Raw genomic sequence first — 24,045 nt, 5'->3', positions numbered from 1 at the left:
TGAAGTTATTAACTTGATATCAAACTCAAGAAAGAAATGTACTAGCTACTATATTTAATATCTATGTATAAATATATATTTAATATATTCCATCTTGAATGTAGATGCAGATATCCTAAACAAAAATCCTACTATCCCAAATTTAACAAAGCTTATAGAAAAAACAAAAGTTTTAACAAGGTTGGATTTATTTCAAGATATAATAGTGAGAACCTTAGAATACTTGGAATATTTACACACACAGACTCTGATACATTAATAATAGAGTGTGTAATAAAATCACTTTGGAAAAGTATGTCCAAGACAGTTTGTAGAAACAATATAAAAAATCACCAAAACTTTCAACAAAACATTAATAGTAATATAAAAATAGTTGTACTGTAGTCATACAATAAAAACTATATGACAATGGAAAAATAATGACCTGACTCTATATGAGAAAACAGGCATGAATCTCGAAGAAAAAGAATGAAAGCAATGATAGAGTGCACGCTGCATAAGTCATTTTGTGAAAATGTTCCAGTAGATAAAGCTGAACTATTTTTCATGGTTTGCCTCTCTCTCTCTCTCTTTTTCTTTTCCTTTCCCCTATGTTCATCTGTTTGTTTCTTAAATTCCATGTATGAGTGAAATCCTGTGGTATTTGTCTTTCTTTGACTGACTTACTTCACCTAGCATAATACACTCTTTAGAGAACAAACTCAGGGCTGATGGAAAGAAGTGGGCAGGGGATGGCCCAGATGGGTGATGGCTATTAAAGAGTACACTTGTTGTAATGAGCACTGGGTGTTGTGTGGAAGTGATGAATGACTGAATTCCACTCCTGAAACCAATATTACACTATATGTTAACTAACTAGAATGTAAATAAAAACTTGAAACCAATAAACAGACCTAACTATGTCTCAAAAAGTATAAGGGCTATGCTGTGGGATGGGACATGAAGCATCTCAATGTTTGTACATCTTGATCTGTGTGTTGGTTACACAGATGGGGAAATTTGTGGAGAAATACACTAATATATGCACACTTTACAATTTGTATTTAATATATTGTATTTCAATAAAAACTTATACAAATTATAAAAAAAAAAAGACAAAGACATTGAAAGAAGGAGACATTATAAACAAGTATATAAAGCAGATGATAGACCAGGGGAAATACACTATATTCATGTACCCAGGTTATATTTACAGACACACAGAAACCTCCTGGAACCCATTAACTAAACAAACAAATATGCCTCTCACATCAAAAGGACAATGGGAAAGTTATATATAAAGTGGTTGTGTACAGCAAGAAAACTTAATGATTTGTGGATAAAAAGTTGACCCATCCGCTAGAAATCAGAAAAATGCAAATTTAAAAAGGATACAGCCTTTAGATTATTAAAATTAAGTATGAACCAAAAAGTCTGGCAATAGCACATGACCAGAGTATAACCACCCATTCCTTTGAAGAAAAATGCAGCAGTATCCTATAAAATTGCATATATACATATCTCACAGCCCACCAATTTCACTTCTATATCCAGAAACATACTCAGAATAATACTCAAGGGAATATTTATAAGGATATTTGTTGTGACATTGTTCAAATAAGAAAAAAATCAAATATATATTTAATATCAACTTTAAATGTATAAATAAAGCACATTTTTCCTCTTGTGCTGTGTTATACAGCAATAAAAGAATTTTAATCATCGATGCATATAATATTTTCAAAATTGTGAATGAGTAAACTAAAAGCCCAATGATCTACATAACACATTATCATTAATGTAAATGTACTAAACACACACAAAAAACACAGAATGCCAGTATATATTTTAAGGTATCTATCCATATGAAAATATATTTTAGGTATGTATAATGTTTGTTGATTCATGTTCATGTCAATGGGAGGCTAAAAAATAGGACTGAGGATATCAGAAGTGGGGGAACCTAAAACAATGTATAATTAACAGTAGAACAATGGTGTTGGAGACTTCCAGTCCATCAAGATGGAGGATCCACACTCCTCCCATGTTCTACCTTTCACAATGAAAAAAATCTTTAGCTTTTACACACACCAACAAGCATAGGGAGACTCTGAAAGGTGGAGAGAAGAAATTGGACCATGGAAGGGATCTTGGATCTTTTCTTGTTGGGTTTTTTATTGGATTTTACTGGATTTTGTTAATAGTTCCCATGTATCCCAGACAGGGTTGCAATAGTCTTCAAAATAAAACCACCAACAGGCATAGACAAAAGGCGCTCTGAGAAAAGTCTCCTTCCCAGACCCAACAACAGAAAATCTGCTGGTACCTGCTTTATTCCAGCTAACACCTACAGAAAAGCTGCATTGCCTCCTCTAAGTGTTCAGAGAGCCAAGTGGGGAGTTGATCTTTCAATCAATCTCTCTTTCTCACAGAAGCAAGTGATGCTCCAATTTCCCAGCCAGATGATTTTTATGGGACCTTGTGGGCAATTGATCTTCCATCCCTACCTCTCAGAACTACATGGTGCACTGATCCTTCTCTTCTACCTAGAAATGGTGAGGTTTAATGAGGCCATCTCCAGAAGTCTTCACTCCTTTCCCCTGTGCATACAGATGGAATTAGCAGAGCTTGTGGGGAACTCAGCCTTTACAAAAATCTAACATCAAAAAGACCAAACAAGATGCTGCATGTCAGAGGTAATAAGCACATCGCTTCCGCCTACCTCTGGTGTCATCAAGGCCCATTAAGGGCCTGAACCTCCACACCAACATGGCAAAAGAGAGATTGAATGAAGTAGTGGGAAGTAGGGTTCTATCCTCTTCTGTATCAGTGAGATCAAGTGATTTAATGAGCCTCCTCTCACACCTGGCATCATTGAGGCAGAAAAAGGTGCTGAGAGGCAGAGCTAGTTGGCATTCCATTTCCCTCCTCCTTTTCCTAGTGTCATCAGGGTAGGGGGTAGGGGGCAACAGATAGAGAGAAATGGCACTTGGGAAATTCACTGTCTGTTTGAATGACAAGCTATTTTGAATGAGAATGAATTTCTTATTTAAAGCCTGGAGGACAGAAGGTTACATAACATTTTTTCAGGTATGGAAAGAAAAGAACTGTCCATCACAAATTATATATAATGTTAAAATATATTTCAGGAATGATTAAGCAATAAAAAATATTTTTAACAAAGGAAAACAAGAATAGATTGTTGTTAGCAAGTCTGTCTCTTTTTAAAAGATATAGTTGATATATAACTTTGGTTTCAGGTGTTCAACTTAATGATTCAATACTTGTATATATTGCAAAATTATCATAATAAGTTTAGTTAGCATCATCACCATACCTTGCTATAAATTTTTCTTCTAGCAGTGAGAACTTTTAAGATCTACTCTCTTAGCAACTTTCGAATATATAATACAGTATTATTAACTATATTCACCATGTTGTACATTATAGCCCCATGACTTATTTATTCTATTACTTGGAAATTTGTACATTTTAACACTCTTAATGCACTTCACCCACACCTCCCTGCCCTGTCTTCAGCAACCACCAATTTGTTCTCTATCCATGAGTTTGGGGGATTTTTTGTTGTTGTTTTAAATTCCATATAAAAGTGAGATTATATAGTATTTGTCTTCTCTATCTAACTTATTTAATGTTAACTTATTTCATGTTTCACTTAGCATAATGTCCTCTGGATGCATCCATGTTCCCTCAAAGGGCAAGATTTCATTCTCTTTTTATGGATGAATAATATTTCATTATATATATATATAATACAAGTATGTTATATATATATATATATATATCTCACATCTATATCCATTCATCTATTGATGGACACTTAAGACTTAAGTTGCTTCTACATCTCTTCTATTGAAAATAATGCCATAATGAATATAGGAAAGCATAAATCTCTGAGTTTATATTTTCATTTTCTTCAGATAAATACCCAGAAGTGGAATTGGTATGATCATATGGTAGTTATATTTTTTTTTATTTTTTATTTTCTGAGGACTCTCCATAAAGTTTTCTTTAGTGGCCACACCAATTAATACTTCCACAAACAGTGCACGACTCTTCCCTTTTTTCTACATCCTTGACGACACTTACTGTTTCTTGTCTTTTAGTTATAACATCCATTCTCATAGACGTGAGGTGATATCTTATTGTGGTTTTGATTTACATTTTTGATTTTGATTACATTTTGATTTTACATTTCCTTGATTATTAGTGATATTGAGCACCATTTCATGTACCTGTTGACCATCTGTATGTCTTTTTTGGGAAAATGTCTATTTAGATCCTTTGCCCATTTTTAATTAGACTGTTTGGGTTTTTTGCAGTTGAGTTGTATAAGTTCTTTAGGTATTTCAGATATTAACTTCTTATTGGATATACAATTTGCAAATTTCTTCCATTTTGTATATTACCTTTTTGTTTTGTTGATGGTTTCCTTTGCTGTGAAAAATCTTATTAGTTTAATATAATGTCACTTTCCAGTCTTTGCTTCTATTCTCTTTGTTTTTGGTCTCAAATTCAAAAAGTCATTGCCAAAACCAATGTCAAGGAGCTTACCTCCTATATCTCTTCTAGGAGTGCTATGGTTTCAGGATATATATATATATATCTATATATATATATCTATCTTGATACATTTTGAGTTAATTTTTATATGTGGTTTAAGACAGTGGTCAGTTTCATTCTTTGGCATGTGGCTGTCAAGTTTTCCCAATACCATTTATTGAAAAGACTTTTCCCCAGTGTATATTCTTTATATCTTTGTCATAAATCAATTGGTTGTATATGTGTGGGTTTATTTCTGGACTTTCTACTTGGTTCCATTGATCTATTTGTTCTTATGTCAATAACATATTGTTTTGAGTACTATATCTTTGTACTACAGTTTGAAATCAGGGAGTATAATGTCTCCAACCTTCTCAAGATTACTTTGGTTATTCAGAGTCTTTTGGGGTTTCATACAAATTTTAAGTCTGTTTTGTTTCTATGAAAAGTGATATTGGAATTTTGATAGAGAGTGCATTAACTATGTAGATTGCTTTGGACAGTATGGAAATTTTAATAATATTAATTCTTCCAATCCATGAACATGGAATATATTTCCATTTTTTGTGTGTGTCTTCTTTAATATCTAGTAAGTCTGCCCATAAGTGGCTAAAATAAATTCTCCAGACAAAAAATAAAAGGAGCAATTTTAGAAATTCAAAAGAGAAGATAATTAGAATGGTAAATATAATATTCTAATTCTTGTTAGTTTTATTTTTTAAAATATTTTATTTATTTATTTGAGAGAGAGAGAGAGTGAGAGAGCACACAAGCAGGAGGAGCAGGAGAGGGAGAAGCAGGCTTCCTGCTGAACAGGGAGACAAAGTGGGACTTGATCCCAGGACTCTGGGATCGTGACCTGAGCCAAAAGCAGACACTTAACTGACTGAGCCACCTAGGTGCCCCTCTTGTTAGTTTTATTTAAAAAGTTGAAGATTGAAGCAAAAATTATACCACCACAAGGTGTGGTACTTGACATATATAAAGAGAATATTTTAGGGAATTGTATTTTATTTATTTATTTTTTGTTTCAGGTTTTTATTTAAATTTTAGTTAGTTAACAAACAATGTAATATTAGATTCAGGAGTAGAATTTAGTGATTCATTACTTATATATGATACCGAGTGCTCATCACAACAAATGTCCTTCTTAATCCCCATCACACATTTACCCCATCCCTTGCCAACCTCTTCTTCAGCAGCCCTCAGTTTGTTCTCTATAGTTGAGAGTCTATTGAATTTTAAAGTTGGAATGTAAAGGAATCTAAGAGGAAGTTAAGTTTCTATACTTCTTTCACAGTGATAATAGCTCAATACCAGTAGGTTTTTATAAGTTACATTTGTATATCATAATATTTATTGCAGCTATTAAGAAAAGCCATACAAAATTTAATATTCAGAGGTGATATAAAAATAAAGATGAAATCCTAAAAAATATTCAAAACCCACAAAAAATTAAGAAGAGATAAATGGAGGAATGAGAAGCAGAAGAAACAAGCAGAAAACAAAAATAAGATGATAAATTTAAGGCCTAATATATCAATAATTATCTTAAATATAAAACATCATAATATACCAATTATTTGGTGAAGGTTTGCATGTTGGATAAGAAAGAATAGAACCCAACAATCTGATATCTGTAAAAAACTGACTTCAAATATGATATAGGAGTACCTGGGTGGCTTAGTCGCTTAAGCGGCTGCCTTTGGCTCAGGTCATGATCCCATGGTCCTGGGATCAAGCCTCACATAGGACACTCATGTCAGCAGGGGGCTGGCTTCGCCTCTCCCTCTGTTGTTCCCTTTGCTTGTGCTCTCTCTCTCTCTGTTCAAATAAATAATTTTAGATTTTTTTAATTAAATTTTCTATTTTTTATAAATATATAATGTATTTTTATCCCCAGGGGTACAGGTCTGTGAATTGCCAGGTTTACACACTTCACAGCACTCACCATAGCACATACCCTCCACAATGTCCATAACCCCACCCCCCTCTCCCGGCCCCCCTCCCCCCACCAACCCTCAGTTTGTTTGGTGAGATTAAGAGTCACTTATGATTTGTCTCCCTCCCAATCCCATCTGTTTCATTTATTCTTTTCCTACCCCCCAAACCCCCCACGTTGCATCTCCTCTCCCTCATATCAGGGAGATCATTTGATAGTTGTCTTTCTCTGACTGACTTATTTCGCTAAGCATAATACCCTCTAGTTCTATCCACGTCGTCGCAAATGGCAAGATTTCATTTCTTTTGATGGCTGCATAGTATTCCATTGTGTATATATACCACATCTTCTTTATCCATTCATCTGTTGATGGACATCTAGGTTCTTTCCATAGTTTGGCTATTGTGGACATTGCTGCTATAAACATTCAGGTGCATGTGCCCCTTTGGACCACTATGTTTGTATCTTTAGGGTAAATACCCAGCAGTGCAATTGCTGGGTCATAGGGTAGCTCTATTTTCAACTTTTTGAGGAACCTCCATGCTGTTTTGCAGAGTGGTTGCACCAGTTTGCATTCCCACCAACAGCATAGGAGAGTTCCCCTTTCTCTGCATCCTTGCCAGCATCTGTCATTTCCTGACTTGTTAATTTTAGCCATTCTGACTGGTGTGAGGTGGTATCTCATTGTGGTTTTGATTTGTATTTCTCTGATGCCGAGTGATGTGAGCACTTTTTCATGTGTCTGTTGGCCATCTGGATGTCTTCTTTGCAGAAATGTCTGTTCATGTCCTCTGTCCATTTCTTGATTGGATTTCAAATAAATAATTTTAAAAAATGATATAGATAGGTTGAAAACAAAAACTTAGAAAAAGATATGCCATGCAAGCATCTATTCTTTAAAGAGCAGAAGTGGCTAGATTATTAGACAAGGTAAACCTTAAAGCAGAGAATATTACTAGAGACAGAAAGACATATCACATAAGAATGAAAGGAAAAATCCACCAGGAAGACATAACAATTATAAGTCTATATGCACCAAACAATAGACCCTATAATACATTTAAAACTGATAGGTCAAAAATAAGAAATAGACAAATCCTAAATTAGGCTTATGATTTCAATATCTTATTCTCAGACTGCTAAATCTACTGGGAGGAAAATCAGTAATGATACTGAAGAACTAAACACCAAAAAAAAAAAAGTATCTAATTGGCATACATTAAAGATTAAGAAGAGTGCACATTTATTTTAAATGCCCATGGAACTCCATTAAGATAGGCCACATCTTGGGCTATAAAACAAACCTCAGCAAATTTAAAAGAATCAAAATTATGCAGAGTATGTTTCCTAAACAAAATGGAATAAGTCAAACTATAAATCTATAACAGAAAGTTCTCCAAATGCTTTATCGCAGTAATAAATAACCTCTAGATCAAAAAATGTCTCAAAGGAGATTAAAAAATACATTGAAATTAAAGAAACTAAAAATATAATTAACAAAATTTATGTTTTTATTTTTGTTAGAAGAATTTTTCTGACAGTACCTGTATACATTAAGAGAGAAATGACTCAAATCAATAACCCATGCTTATTCTTCAAAAATCTAGAAACCGAAGAGTAAAATAAACCCAAAATGAGAAGGAAGGAAATAATAGATATAAAAGTAGAAATCAATAAAACTGAAGCCAGAAAGTAACCAAAATTGATCTTCTGAAAAATCAGTAAAATTGGTTAACATTTAGTAAGACTGACAAAGATAAAAAAAATGAAAAAATAAAACACAAATCACCAATATCAGGAATGAAACAGCAGAAATCAGTACAGACCCTGCAGCTATTAAAAGAATAATAAGGGAATACTACAAACAAATTTACAATTAAATTCAACAGCTTGGAAGAAATGGACCAATTCCTTGCTGACTATAAACTGCCACAGCTCACTCAATATTAGAGACAAACTGTAAGGATTATCTTTCTCAAACTTGGATACCTTCCTTTTCACCCTAAAGCTCTTCAAACCCTCATCTAACACCAGGCTCACCCAACGCCCCCAACCGATTTTGTATTTCTTTAGGGCAAGACACTGGACTCTTTATCTTTGTATTTCCAACTCAATTTGAACTCCAACTGAAACTCAAATAAAAATATGTTAAAAATAAAACTTGAAGAATATAAGAGTTAAATTAAATTAAATTTAAATTAAGTTTAATTAATTTAAATTAAACTAAATTAAATTAAGTTAAATTAAAGAGTTAAATATAAGAGTTAAATAAATTATTAATATAACTGCCACAAAATGTATTAAATACACATTAGATTACTTTTTAAGAAAAATCTATATGGGAACCAAAATCAACATCATAGTGAAAATGTATTATTTAAAAATGTGAAATAATAACCTGTTGTCCTATAAAAAAAAATTTCTTTTCTTTCAGAAGAACATTGTTTTTTGGTCTGTAGTTTATAGATTTCAATTACTCATTAATCTTTTTAAAAAGATTTTGTAAATATGTGCAGTCATATTTTTCTAGCAGATGTTAAATAGTTTTTGTTAAGTAATTCAGGCTTCCATACTGCCCCAAAGGTTGAGAATTAATGCATAGACACGTTCTATAAAAACAGGCAATTTTTAGAGTTTTCTTTGAGGGTGGAAATAGAATAAGAATTAGTTGTACATATAATATATCTGCAAAATACAATAGTAACCCAAGGTTTAGAGAATTCGATAAATTCATGATGAGGCAAGTATCAATGTGGATGTTCCCCAAATTTCTTTCTACCTGCTCTCCCCTCTCAGCTGTTTTCCCCTCCCTTTCTTGAATTATCTCTGCTTGATACACCTGCTGTGTGAAATTCCCTAGTGGCTATTGGAATGAGAATTGGAAAGAAGCAGATACAAGAGAAACCTCATGGGGACTTGGATTTGGGGCCAGATTTTTCTCCACTGCATTTAAAGAAAGGGCATTAGGCCACATAATGCTACACACATTTTTTTTGAAAAAAATACATGGATTCATTAGCTTTTTTCTTCATTACGATTTTGCATAATTTTATTTTAACATACTGATTATTTTTTCTTTTTTTTTTAAAAGGATTTTATTTATTTATTTAGCAGAGAGAGATCACAAGTAGTCAGAGAGGTAGGCAGGGAGAGAGGGAGAAGCAGGCTCCCAGCTGAGCAGAGAGCCCAATGTGGGGTTTGATCCCAGGACCCCGAGACCATGACCTGAGCCGAAGGCATTGGCCCAACCCACTGAGCCACCCAGGCGCCCCCATACTGTATTTTCTTTAAAATTTTATTTGAAGGGGAAAATTTTGCTTTATTGATTTATCACTTGGTAGGTGAGAATTATTTCATGGTCATTTCCAAAACAGGCAAAAAAAAAATTACTAATAACTTTGTTCACATTTCGGTATTCATCATTGATCACTAATAAGTACTGATAAGTACCTCTTTAATAATAAGCCTTATAGCAGCACAGTATATGAAGGGAATATTTGCAAAATTTCAGAGTGATTATGTCTTTTATCAAAGATTGTACACTCTGATAAATAAGACACATTTTATACACACATTGATACACACAAAATATCATAAAATAGATGCCTAATGTGTCATATGCATGGAATAAATATTTGATAAGTACATAAATTCCATACTAAAATTTAAAAAAAATTCTTTAGCAACAGTAAAAAATTAAAAACAATTGGCAGTTTGTTGGAACAGCATTTGGAGTGTATACAGCTGAAGTTGGAACATTTAAGAGAGGGAAGACACAGGTAAATGAGAAGACACAAGAAAATTCTAGGCTGCTTATAAACATATGTACATAAAAGAAAAATATGTCCAAATTAGTTTATATATTCAATTATCAGAATTTCCACAATGGTACTCTGTTAAATCTCAATGGGAATTCTCATTTTCAAGGAAACATAAAAAGAAGCTAAGTATATATTGCATTATTCAACTTTTTTTTCCAAAGCTAATGTATTTTTCTTCTTGAAACATAGTCCCCATTACAAGCTGGAGGCAAATTTATCCAAGTACATTTTTGCTGTGTTCTAATCTACACTAGATTGTTATGGCAACTTGTGCAGCACCTGATTTAATTGGATGAAAATTTATTAGCTCATTGTCTTCATCTACTAAGGATCAATTTATATCTCTCTCAATATTCCAGGTCGTAAGTATAATTAACACAGGATTACTTGTTTATTTCATTGTTTCCAGTTTTTGGAGGTGATATTCACAGTGCATTTTTGCTGTTGGTATCTCTTCCATGTTTACATCTTCTATCATAACTCCCTCCCCCACTTTTCTATTTGGAGTCACCGTGTGCATTTATGCTGAAGTCTCTAAAAAGTCCTCAAAATATACCATTATTCTTTCTACCATTTACAGATTTCATTTCTTTTCTTTTTGATTTCTGTGTGTTTGTGTGTATGCGTGCACATGATGGGATTTGATATGGAAAGGAGGAATGGGAAGAGGATTTTCAAGAAGATATTGCAAATAGGCATTTCAACTACCACCTGTGGGATGGTGTGGGAGCACTAAGGATGCCTCATCATATCAATCCTGTTACTTATTTCAGTGTAGTGAATCAGAGTTGCTAAATTAAGTATCCTACAATTTTCTCTTCCAGGCAATCCCCGATGACTCATCCTATTTTCTAAGTTGTAGTTATAATTTCCGACAGATTAATGGCGGCCATGACTTTGCCACCTGGGGTACTCTTTGAAACCCTTTATTTCCATTGACTTGTTCAAAACATTTTCTTGCCTACATCTCTCCTGCTTCAAAAAATTATGCAGATCTTTGAATAATTTAAGGCTTTTAGAAGATCTTTTTTAGAGGGTATTTCAATAATAACTTAAAAACAGGAAAAGTTAACTACTTTCCTTCTTTATCTAACATGGAGGCACAAAGCACTTCTAATGAGAAAAAAAATAGAAGCAAGTGAGTAGAATCACATTATCAAAGCCAAAATTTAGTAGCAAAGACAAGAATGAGATATTTACATTTATTATTTATACATTTCATGTTTGCTTGTGAAAAAAAAAAAACTGCAAAATGGCAAAATACATAGTTCATGATGCACTTATTTCTTCAAACACAGCTAGTTCCAAATGGCACAGCATCTATTTGATAAGGTGATCTTATTCTACTGGTTAGGTGACAGTAGTATCTTAAATACAACTTATTCTCTTTAACCTCTCTTTGTAATCGGTGTCATGCATACAATTAATATCAAATATGAGGATAACAAAGGATAGGACCAAATGTTTAAGAACCAAAGGTAAGAAAAGGTAGAGAATGCTAAAGAGAGAGAGAGAGAGAATAGAATCAGACACAGAGATGATCCATACCATAGATTTACCAAGCCTGAGTTTTGAAATAGTTTTAATATCTTTCAAAATATATTTTAAAAAATACCAGAGACTTGCTTATTAAAAAAAAATCAAGAAAGTCCCAGACATGGAAAAACAAATAACCCAGACATAGAGTTCAAAATATAGGCTTAATAGCATATTACACACAACAGGAGAAAGGACTAGTGAACTCAAAACTATAAGTCAGTAGAAAATGTTCAGACTGAAGAATTGAGAAAAATGAGAATGAGAAATCTTGAGGAGTCACAGAATATGTGTGCAAATTTTACTGCATGTAATTGGAGTCAGAGAAAAAGAGGAAAAAAACAGGTCAAAGCTGTATATTTGAAACGATCCTGGCCAGGAAGTTTCTAAAACTGATGAAAGTTATTAAACCATGGTTTTGAAGATGTTCAGCAACACTTCCTTGCATAAACAAAAAGAAAACTGAAACTAATTGCCCGAAAGTAAAATTGTGCTTAGCCAAAGATAAAAAAATGATAACTTTAAAAAAAGTTTATTTATTTATTTATTTGAGTAAGAGAGGGAGTGAACATGAACACACATGTTGGGGAAGGGGCAAAGGAGAAGGACAAGCAGACTCCCCGCTGAGCAGGGAGTCCAATTAGGGGTTCAATCCCAGGACCCTGAGATCATGACCTGAATAGAAGGCAGAGGCTTAACTGCCTGAGCCACCCTGGCACCTCAGAAAGGATAACTTTTAAAAGAAACCAGAAAAAAGAACAGATTAACTCCAAAGGAGACTTACAGTTAAGTTTTCAACAAAATTAATGGATGCTCACTTTTGCCAGTTCTTTGCTATGTAGTACTGGAAATTCTAATCTAGCAGTTAGAATTAAAAAAAAAAAAAAATTCAAGTTGGAAAAGAAGCCAAATCATCTCTGTTCAGAGATGATATAATGTTATGTGTGGAAAATCCTAAAGATTCAACAAAAAAATTATTAGAACTAGTAAATTCAGCAGTGTAACAGGATATAAATTCAATGCATTAAATCAGTTGTATTTTTATACACTAGAATGAACAATCTGAAAAGGAACCAACATCGAAAAAATAAAATACTTAGGAAGTAACTTAACTAAGGAGGCAGAAGACTTTCACAATCAAAACTACAAAACTTTGCTGAAATTAAAGAAGACATGAATAAATGAAAACACATCCTATACTCATGGGTAGGAAGACAGTATGTTAAGACGTCACTACTAACCAAAGCTATCTACAGGTTCACTGCAGTCCCTATCTGAAGCCCAATGGTATTTTTTATAGTCACATCTATGATTGACTTAGCCATTGTCAATTTTTTAAAAAGTTTATTTATTTAAGTAATCTCTACATTCAACATGGGGCTTGAACCCACAATCCCAGATCCAGAGCAGCATGCTCTACTGACTGAGCTGGCCAGGCACCCTGGTGTCAAATTTTTTTTTTTTAAGATTTTTTGATTTATTTATTTGACAGAGAAATCACAAGTAGGCAGAAGTAGGCAGAGAGGAAGGCAGATAGAGAGGGAGAAGCAGGCTCCCTGCTGAGCAAAGAGCCTAATGTGGGGCTCCATTCCAGGATCCTGGGATCGTGACCTGAGCCAAAGGCAGAGCTTTAACCCACTGAGCCACCCAGGCGCCCCCCCCACTGTCAAATTTTGATTGTAAATTTTCTCTAGCTTAAAAATTACAAGTTGCCGGGGCGCCTGGGTGGCTCGGTGGGTTAAGCTGCTGCCTTCGGCTCAGGTCATGATCCCAGGTCCTGGGTTCGAGCCCCACATCGGGCTTTCTGCTCAGCAGGGAGCCTGCTTCCTCCTCTCTCTCTGCCTGCCTCTCTGCTTACTTGTGATTTCTCTCTGTCAAATAAATAAATAAAATCTTTAAAAAAAAAAAAATTACAAGTTGCCTGAATGGTTCAGTTGGTTGAGCCTCTGCCTTCAGCTCGTGTCATGATTCTGGGGCACTGGGATCGAGTCCTGAATTGGGCTCCCTACTCCATGGGCAGCCTGTTTCTCCCTCTGACTCTGTCTCAGTGTCTCTTGAATAAATAAATAAAATCATTTAAAAAAATTATTTGAAAGTGCATTCTACCTTTTCTGTTCTCTAAAGATATTTCTATAAGGTCGATTTATCTCTTTGCTTACATATTTGGCACAATTTGTTACTGAACAGTTTTGTTTGTCTAGTGGTTTTTACTTCTGAATTTAATTACTTTTACCTTATTGATATAGAACTGTCTGTGATTTCTATTTGTGGTTTCTTTTTCTTTTGTCTCTTTTCTTCTTGGTATGATTTATGGTTTTAAATAATGTTTTCCTTCTCATTCACATTTTTTAATGTATTATACAGATTTATTGATTTTTAACTTTTGTAAGATATGGTGTGATGACTCTTTTTAATTCCTAATAATGGAAATCTGTTATCCTTTCTGGATAATATTTATTTATGAATTTAATTAGTCTTTATCAAATTGTTGATATACCATAATTCAATACATTGGATATTTATTGATTTTCTTTATTGTATATTTGTCTTGTTTCCTTGATACTGGCTTTTACATTTAATATTTCTAACCCAATTGCCCTTTAAACTTTTTAATATTTCAGTAAGTTCTCCTTTTTCCAATTTTTTATTGAAGCAATAGGTACCATCTTAACACTTCTTTTTTTTTTAAGATTTTATTTATTTATTTGACACAGAGATATCACAAGTAGGCAGAGAGGGAGAGGGAGGGGGGAAACAGGCTCCCTGCTGAGCAGAGAGCCCGATGCCAGGGCTCGATCCCAGGACCCTGAGATCATGACCTGAGCCAAAGGCAGAGGCTTAACCCACTGAGCCACCCAGGTGCCCCCATCTTAACACTTCTGAAGTGTGCAATTCTGTGGAATTAAATACATTCATAATATGCTCTGCCATTACCACCACCCATCCCAGAGTTCTTTTCATCTTGTCAGTCTGGAATTTTATGCACATTAAACAACATCTCCTCTTACCTCTTTCCCTGCCAGCATCTGGCAAACTACTATTTTCCTTTTTGTCTTTATGAGTTTGAATACTCTTAAGTATCCCATTTAGCGGAATTATATATTATTTGTCTTCTTGGGTCTGACTTATTTAAATTAGCATAATGTTCTCAAGTTTCATCCATGTTGTAGCATATGTCAGAATTTTCTTCCTTTTTAAGGATGAATTTTATATATGCCATATTTTCGTCTGTTGATGGCTTCCACATTTAAGTTATCGTGAACAATGCTGCTCTGAATATGGGTGTACAAATGTCTCTTCAAGGCCCTCTTTTCACTTCTTTTGGGCATATACTCAGGAGTGGAATTGCTAGATTATACTGTCATTCTATTATTACTTTTTGGGGGCACGAAAACATTGGTTCCCACAGCAGCAGTGTCATTTTGTGTCCCTACCAAGAGTGCACAACTACTTCAGTTTCTCCCTATCTTGCTAACATTTGTTAGTTTCTTCCTTTTTCCTTGATAGTAGCCATCCTAATGGGTGTGAGGTGGTATTGCAGTTTTGATTTACATTTCCCTAATAATCCGTACTTTGGACATCTTTCACGTGCTTGTCGGCTATTTGTATATCTTCTTTGAGAAATATCTATTCAAGTTCTTTCCCCATTTTTATTATTTTTTAAAAGATTTTAATTATTATTTGACAGAGAGAGAGAGAGCACATAAGCAGCAAGAATGGCAGGCAGAGGGAGAGGGAGAAGCAGGCTCCACACTAAGCAAAGAGCCCAGGACTCAATCCCAGGACCTTCCAGGACGCGGGCCAAAGGCAGATGCTTAACCAACTGAGCCACCCAGGAATTCCCCTTCACCCATTTTTAAATTGAGTTGTTTGTTTTTTTTGTTGTTGAGAGTTAGGAGTTTTCTTTATCTTTTGGATATTAATCCCTTATCAGTGACAGGATTTGCAAATATTGTATCCCATTCTGTGGGGTGCCTTTTAATTCTGTTGATGGTGTCTTTCAATGCAAATTAAAAAAAAAAAATAGTCAAGAAGTCCAGTATCTATTTTTTTTTCTTTTCTTTCCTGTGCCATCTGGGAAACATGGAAGCAAGAGATAAATTGAAGTTACAGAAATATCTTTAGAGAATAGAAATGATTGCAATCATTTAAATCAGGTTTTATTTATATATTTCTAATTAGAATATAAATAAAACAATTTACTTATTAACTTATTTTTTAAATTTTCTTATAAGGCAAGAAGATAGAAAGCAAACAATCAAATATCTGCCTTGGGAAATTCACCAGAAAGAAAAAGAAAGAAGGAAAGATTATTCTGTGGTAAGTTTTTGCTTTGTCAACATCTCTGATGGCCAAAGCCAATAATTAATTTTATAATATTTCTCGGATAGATCTTCCTGTGTCCTTATTGATTATATGTATTTTTGTCAGCTCAGTCAGTGACCTCATGCTGTTTTCTTTACATCTCTAGTACAACTATGGGACCTCAATTTGGGATCATTTAGCTAATTGCACAAACAACTGCACTAATGGGGAAAAATCAAAATTTCTGCAGCAATTTCTTGAATTTCAACATAGCTTAGCCCTTCAGAACCTCTTGAGATCATTTTAGGTGAGGCTGCTGCATTTAATTTTTCATTCTACAAACATGGGCTTTTGGTTCTTTAGATTGGAATAGTTAGCTTAAGGATACTCCATGGAACCTTTCAAAGTTGCTAAACAGAATCTCTTACAGATTCAAAATATATGACTGAAAGTTTCACACATTGATTTGATTTGATTTTGCTATTTTATTTTATTTTTTTTTAAATTTACCTGCAATCTGTCAAACCAAAATAATAATACATGAAGATCTCTTGGTCTCACCTCTCCTGCAACAGAGAGCCTCAGATAACGTGTGGCCCAGATTTCTGCCAAACTCTTGTGGATTTTCACTTCCCCATTTATAACCTCTTGCTTACCTCATCACTGGCTATCCCAACACGTCCTTATAAGTCTCTAAGTCATCTATGATGGTGTCAAAACAACATAGAATATGTTTTATATTCAAAATATTCAGAAAAATGTTGGGAAATTTGAGGTCATAGACATTCTTACAAAACTGATATATTGGGGCACCTGGGTGGCTCAGTGGGTTAAAGCCTCTGCCTTTGGCTCCGGTCATGATCCCAGGGTCCTGGGATCAAGCCCCGCATGGGGCTCTCTGCTCAGCGGGGAGCGTGCTTCCCCTTCTCTCTCTGCCTGCTTCTCTGCCTACTTGTGATCTCCATCTGTCAAATAAATAAAATCTTAAAAACAAAAACTGATGTATCGAAATGAGTGCTGTCCAGGCTTTATTAAAATGCTAATGGTAACAACTATTGAAGAAGGTCTGCCAAGGATAACACTCTCATGGATTCACAGCCTATTGGTGTCAACACCCCCAGGTTAAAGAAATCAGGAGGGAAGAGGCTGTCTGTTGTCAGGGCTCTGGCTTCCTCTTTACATAGTGTGGAAATGGCCCTCAGAGTCACAGAACAAAGCACATTTTCACCTGGTAACAGCCTGCTGAGGGAGTTACAGGGATGGCCTCATGCCAGGCCAGTTCTACAGTAACTTGAGCTTTTGAAGACTTTCTCCCCAGCTGAGAGGTGAAATAGTTGTTAAAGAGGAAATTTGAGGGTTCTTTTATCAATGCTGTTCTCAATACTGTCATTACTGTTATCAAACGATCCATCAACGGCTTGTCACCTGCTCCATGTGCAAAATAAGGAGACGTGTATGAAGTAGTTAAACATCTAGCATAAGGGATACTTCAACAGGCATGCTAGTCTAATGGCTCCAAGAATTTCATTTACTGTGTAAGTCTATAAGCAAATTATAAATTCCCCAGGCATTGATGAAGTACCCTTCTATAACAGGCAGCTCAGATTCATATTCCTTAGATCAGAGCTCCAGCTAGCCTTGATGAAGGAACATATTTATTTTAAATTTCAAATCCTTCATGGAATAGGAAATTAGTTATTAGTAATTACAATAGACTATTTACTAATAATACTAAATTACCAGTTTAGGTTTATTCAGTAGTTAGGAAATTACAAATTACTAAAATTAGTAAGATACACTATAAATGAATTGCTAGAAAAAGAAATGTAAAATAATATATAAAATAAAGTCCCCAATGGTTGTTAGATCAACAGATACAAATCACTTGGTCAAATTGTTATAATAGTTTCTAAATCTTTGCTCTTAATTTCTGAATTCATTTCTTTGTGGACCAGGCTATTTAATTCAATGGCATGCAAGTGTTCAGGGTAACTTAAAAAAAAAAACAAAAAACTATCAGGATAGTAATAGTATCCCTTCTTTCATGCCTGATTTTAGTTATTTGAGTCTTCTCTCTGTTGTCTCAGTCTGAATATAGGATTGTCAGATTTTGTTGGCAGTATCTTTTAGAAGAGCCAACTTGGTTTTTGTTACTTTCCTCTGTTGTTTTCCTGTTCTCCATTTCCACCATAATCCTTATTATTTTATTTCTCTGCTTACTTTGAGTTTGTTTTGCTCTTTTCTGTTTTGGTAGAACCAGTATGTCATTTGACTTTACTATTTTCCACAGACTTCAGTTTTAACTAGTGGAAATTATCCATTTTCCTCCACTTCTTCCCCTGGACATAATTTATGTGCTATGGTATGAAATATGGGTACAATCTCATAGTTTAATATAAGGATATACAACCATTAGAACTGTGTATTAAAACATCATTCTTTAACCACTAACCTACCTTGCCACCTTTGTCATACATATATCCATGGCAATACTTCCAGGTTTTCTTTAAGCACTTTTTTAAAATTTAATTTAAATTTTTTTAAGTGTTCCAAAATTCATTGTTTATGCACCACACCCAGTGCTCCATGCAATACATACTATTTTTTTTGTCCATTTCTATATCGCTGCACCAATATCATACTGTTTAAACTATTAGTGTTTTAAAATATATCTTGATTACTGGTGAAACAAAACTTTTGTCTTGTTCTTGGCAATTGTTGTGCTTTTAGAATTATCTTGACAAATCGTACACAAAAATCTCTTGAGATTGTGATTCAAATTTTAATTTAACTTATATATACTTTAACATATATACATATATATATATACTTCTGTAGAGAATTTATATATGACATATGTGTTCATGAAATCCATGAAAATGTTATATCCCACTCAATTTATTTAATTTTGTTTAGTGAGTTTAGATAGTCAAAATTATATCCACAAAATTTTCTTTGTTGGTTGATTTCTAAGAAAATTAACTCATATGGATTATTGCTATTTTAAATGAGAAATCTTCTAAAATTTAATTTTCTAATTGTACATAGCTGGTATATAGGAATACCAATTAAATTTTTTTGAATTAATACCATTTCCAGTCACTATTCCAATCTTTCTTATTAAATTTAATATTCTATATGTGTATTCCTTTGTGTTGTCTACAGACACAATATATCTGCAAATATTGACAGTTGTTCTTTGCTTTGCAGTATTTGTGCCTTTTCTCCCCCTCTTCTTACTTTGTATTTAGAACTCCCAGTATAATGATGACTAGAATTAGTAAAAGTGGACATTTTCATCTTGTTGATGATCTTAGTATTGCTAGTATTTTTAGTTTTTTTAAAGTTAATAATAATAATGATTATCAGGGGCGCCTGGGTGGCTCAGTGAGTTGAGCCTCTGCCTTCGGCTCAGGTCATGATCTCAGGGTCCTGGGATCGAGGCCCGTATTGGGCTCTCTGCTCAGCAGGGAGCCTGCTTCCCCCCCTCTCTCTGCCTGCCTCTCTGCCTACTTGTGATTCCTCTCTTTCTGTCAAATAAATAAATAAAATCTTTTAAAAATGATTATCATTATCAAAAATATTATTAATATTCACAATTAGATATTGAAAACTATCAAATGCTTTTTTTGAAAAGATTAATTTTATTGTGATAGACAGCTTATTAAATGACCCCCATTGACCACTGTTTCCTAATATTCACGGTTTTGTGTAATTCTCCTGATTTGGGGCTTAATGGAATGAATAGAAGATGGAAATTTTGACAGGATATCTATTTTTCAAAATTAAATTACAGACAGCCTCTAGCTCCCAACTCTAGCTCCCAACTCCCAACTTCCCTCACTTAGAGCCAGATGCTATGCTGTGAGTTACTCTGTAGAGATGCCTTTTCATCAGCTTGCTATAGGTGGAGAAAGTGGGCTGTGGTAAAGATATTCATGAATTCTGGGTAGTGTTCAATAGCTTTTTGTTTAATCAGGAACTGGAAAGAAGAAGATCAAATGATTTGGAACTAATGAATTCAGAAAAATGTGTGGATTCAGATGTGGAGGTTAGCATGTGTGTAATGTTGTTGGGTGGGTCTCATATCAGCTTCCTAGAGAGCATTTCACCAGAAGGAATAACCTGAACAGCCAGATCGATAGCATGACTGATCCAGCCTATGTTACCACACTTCTGTTTATGGATTCCGCTTGGGCATTCTAGGGCTTGTGCAATGACCCCATAGCTGATCTACCTAAATCCATGATGGGCGAAGGTGTCGGCATAATAGACCGATGTTGAGCCATTAAAAGGTACTATCCTTTGAGGAGTCTGATTAACCAATTCAATGAAAGTTGATTTCATTGGAAAATTTTAATTCTGGACAGGGAAGTAATTAATCTTTGAGATGTATATCTATTTTTGGTGTGGACTTGCTTATGCAGTGTCTCAACCAGCACAATTATCCAAGTGTTGTATCTCTTACTGTTGGATCCTGCATGTCACTCTTACCAAGGGACTTGTAATTATAGGCATGTGATAATAAATACACATTGAATTCTCTGGTTTACCCATAAAGCATTCAACTGAATACAACATTAGAATGTTTAGTTAAGATACCAGCTTGGGGATGATACTCTGAGGGTTTAGGATATTATTCTTCAACATGTGATATATACATTGAACCAATGACCATTCACTAAATTTCATGGGTCCTAAATCCAAGGAGTGAAAGTAAAGATGGGCCCTTTTCACCAGCATTCCCAGTGAAACAGTTGAGGAGTTTGTTCTTCCTAAATTTATAATAGGTTCTGCTATTTCCAAATGGGATGCTTTACCAAAGCTAAGAGTAAGGGAATTGTTAAATCTGAAGTATACTCTCTGTGTAGTTATTTTAGGCTATTCCTACCAGTAGAAGGAGGAGAAAAAGGAATTAGTATATGAAATGAAGGAATTCATTTCATATTGTTTTCATGTTGCATATTAGTATACAGGGTCGTTACCATACAGTGAAGACAAAGAAGAGTGTTTCTATAACAAAAACAGGAATTGACAACTGCCATGGTCCTACAAGGCAGAATAACCAGGGGTTTAGACCACAAAGGAAGAAGATCTGGGTACTCCATTTGATAAGCAACTTAAACCAGTAAATACACCAAAGATAAGAGAAATGGAATAGATGGTAGAGGAGGGAAGTTTTGAATATTACTTACATTCTCAAGATCACCTTCAATAGCAGGGAACTTAGCTTCTTTCACTCATCCTACTACTGTAATTAATTATTTTTAATTGTTACATGTGCACTTTGGAACATCAATGAAAGGGCAGAATATTCCTGACATGAATGTACAACGTGGTGTGCAGTGGTAACAGACCTTGTCAGTGACCTGTTGTATCTCTTCCACCTTCACCTTTAACCTGTCAAAGGCTGCTTGCTGCAATCATGTGTGGATTATTGCTGCAGAATTTTTACCTGGCTCCAGAGAGACACTGGGAATCTGTGCAGGTCAACCTGAAAACACCAGCAATTTAATGCTTTCAGAAGCAGTGCTAAACCAAGGATAGACAGGGATTTGGTGGATGAATATATCTGTTTTCTCCTTACTTTGGTTGAGGGGACTGCAAGCCATAATGTACACTGTCTCCCAGAGTTGACCAGATTGATTGAACCCCAGTTGTCAAAATGTTGTGACTGTCTTGATAGCAGCTTTCCCTGGCTTCCCTCTCTTTATTGCCTCAATTCCATTACGCATTACCAGTGTTTCCTGGGATGACCTGCTAGGCTGTACTCTAACCCTTTACTTATGGTCCATTTCTAGATGATCCAAAACTAAGGAACATCTATCACAGATTCCTAGAAGTCTGTGACTTAGAATTGAAAACAGAGTTTCTTGTTATTTTTGCTTTTTTTTTTTTTTCACATTCTATTTGTCCTAGAAATGGTAGAGCAGAGCATTTCATATTGTTTTCATGTTGCAGCCTTGCACACAAGTACCTTTGGGTAGTGATGCAATTGATTGCTTTAGTGTAACTTATTTAAGTACAAAATTCATCTTCATGCAGACATCATAAAAGTCTATCTATAAAATTATGTTTAAAATTTTACTTTTAGCCAATCATATTTTTTTATGATTGAAAATATTAAGAACTGGCATCTCATAGCTATTTCAAGATTTGAGCTACCAAAAGTACATTTTTTTAATAACCCAGATATCTTTCTACTTGCCTCAGAAGCTTTTTAAAAATTTACAAATGGTCAAGGGGCGCCTAGGTGGCTCAGTCATTAAGTGTCTGCCTTCGGCTCAGGGCATGATCCCAGGGTCTTGGGTTCAAGCCCCACATCCGGCTCCCTGCTGGGCGGGAAGCCTGCTTCTCCCTCTCCCACTCACCCTGCTTGTGTTCCCTCTCTCACTGTGTCTCTCTTTGTCAGATAATAAAATCTTTAAAAAAAAATGTATAAATGGTCAAACTGTAGTGATTTTTTATAAACTCATAGGAAGTAATTTGGGGGGTACCTTTGATAGGGCTACCTACTGACAATTTTTGATAGCATTACTATGACATTTTTAATTTGACCCCCTTGGAAAATTCTGCTGTAAAGTGCTTTTCTTGAATGTTATCTGCTTAGAATTGGTTCGCTGATTTCTTCAATTTCTATCTTTAATTATTTTACCGTAAAACTTCAAAAAAGATAATAAAAATAATAATGTATAACAATGTAATCTCAAGGCTTGAGATTTCCCTTTTTTCTCCCAAAAATAAGTACTATTCTGAGATCAAACACCATAGGTTGAATTTTGCCTGTTTATTTATCTTTTACTTTAGAAAAATGAATTTAATTATAGATATCATTTTGTGCTGATTTCTTTTGCTCAACATGATGTTTGTGAAATTTATTTTCATGTTCAGCAGCAGTTTTCTCATTTTCATTACTCTATACTATTCTACCACCCACTTAAAGTATTTATCGTTCCTATTGTAAGTAGACACTAGAGCTTTTCGAGATTGTGTTGATTACAAACAATGCTACTATAATCATCCTTGTACATGTACATTGAATCAAATATGCATCCACATTTGTTGGGTGCTTGCCTAAAAGTAAAATTGTTAAGTATTTTGGTGTGCACATAATCAAGTTAAGTAAAAACATAAAACATTTTCCCAATTGTGTATTAATTTGTGCTTCTACTCATATGAAAACTTTCTAGTACCCGCTCCCCCAACCTGTGTGATATTGTCAGTAGTGTTGATGCATGCCTGTCTTGGAGGTATGTAATAGAATCTATTTAGACTTAATTGGCATTTCTCTAATTACTTGTGATTTTGAGCATATAGAGATCATCTTTATGAAGTGGCTGTTCAAGGTCTTTGCCCATTTTTATACTGAGTAGTCTGTCCTTTTCTCATTGGCTAATCAGCAAACTCAAGAGCCAAATCTGGCCAAGTGCCTGGTTCCTCTGTGTGTGTGTATGTGTGTGTGTCCCATGAGCTAAAAATGGTTTCTACATTTTTAAATAGTTGAGTGGCTGTAAAAGTGCCTGTATGATATCCGTGGATATCACTTGTCCCCAAAGCACAAGACATTTGTTATCTTGCCTGTAAAAAAGTTTGCTAATCCTGAATCTGGAGCATGGCATTATCCTGAAATGAAATTTTCTTTTTCTCCACCTAGTTATCCAACTGACCCAGCAATATTTATTAAAAGCACTGTCATTTCCTTACTGCTCTTCACGGTCTTGTCAAAAATAAAATCTAGTGTCTGTATATGTGCAGCTGTGTTTTTGAATTCTCTATTAAGTTCTATAGTTTGATTTGTCTATATTTGTACCAATATCACACTGTACTAATTAATGCCATTATAATAAATTATAACATCTGGTAAAATAGGTCCTCAACTTTTAAAATTTTCTTCAAAGT

At 34.5% G+C, this 24,045-nt stretch overlaps 1 long non-coding RNA gene across 1 annotated transcript in view; it reads left to right on the top strand.

Annotated features, from left to right (window-relative positions):
• The window catches only part of LOC125084829 (uncharacterized), a 132,328-nt gene that overhangs the window by 73,342 nt on the left and 34,941 nt on the right, over window positions 1-24,045 (top strand). Inside the window, exon 4 of the long non-coding RNA XR_007122710.1 lies at window positions 16,077-16,161. This is a non-coding gene — a long non-coding RNA (uncharacterized LOC125084829). The remainder of the gene's footprint in view (window positions 1-16,076; window positions 16,162-24,045) is intronic.

Source organism: Lutra lutra, chromosome 14, assembly GCF_902655055.1.
Source record: "Lutra lutra chromosome 14, mLutLut1.2, whole genome shotgun sequence".
Lineage (NCBI taxonomy): Eukaryota > Metazoa > Chordata > Mammalia > Carnivora > Mustelidae > Lutra > Lutra lutra.
The sequence above is the reverse complement of the archived record's forward strand: the minus strand, read 5'-3'. Positions and strand labels throughout refer to the sequence as shown.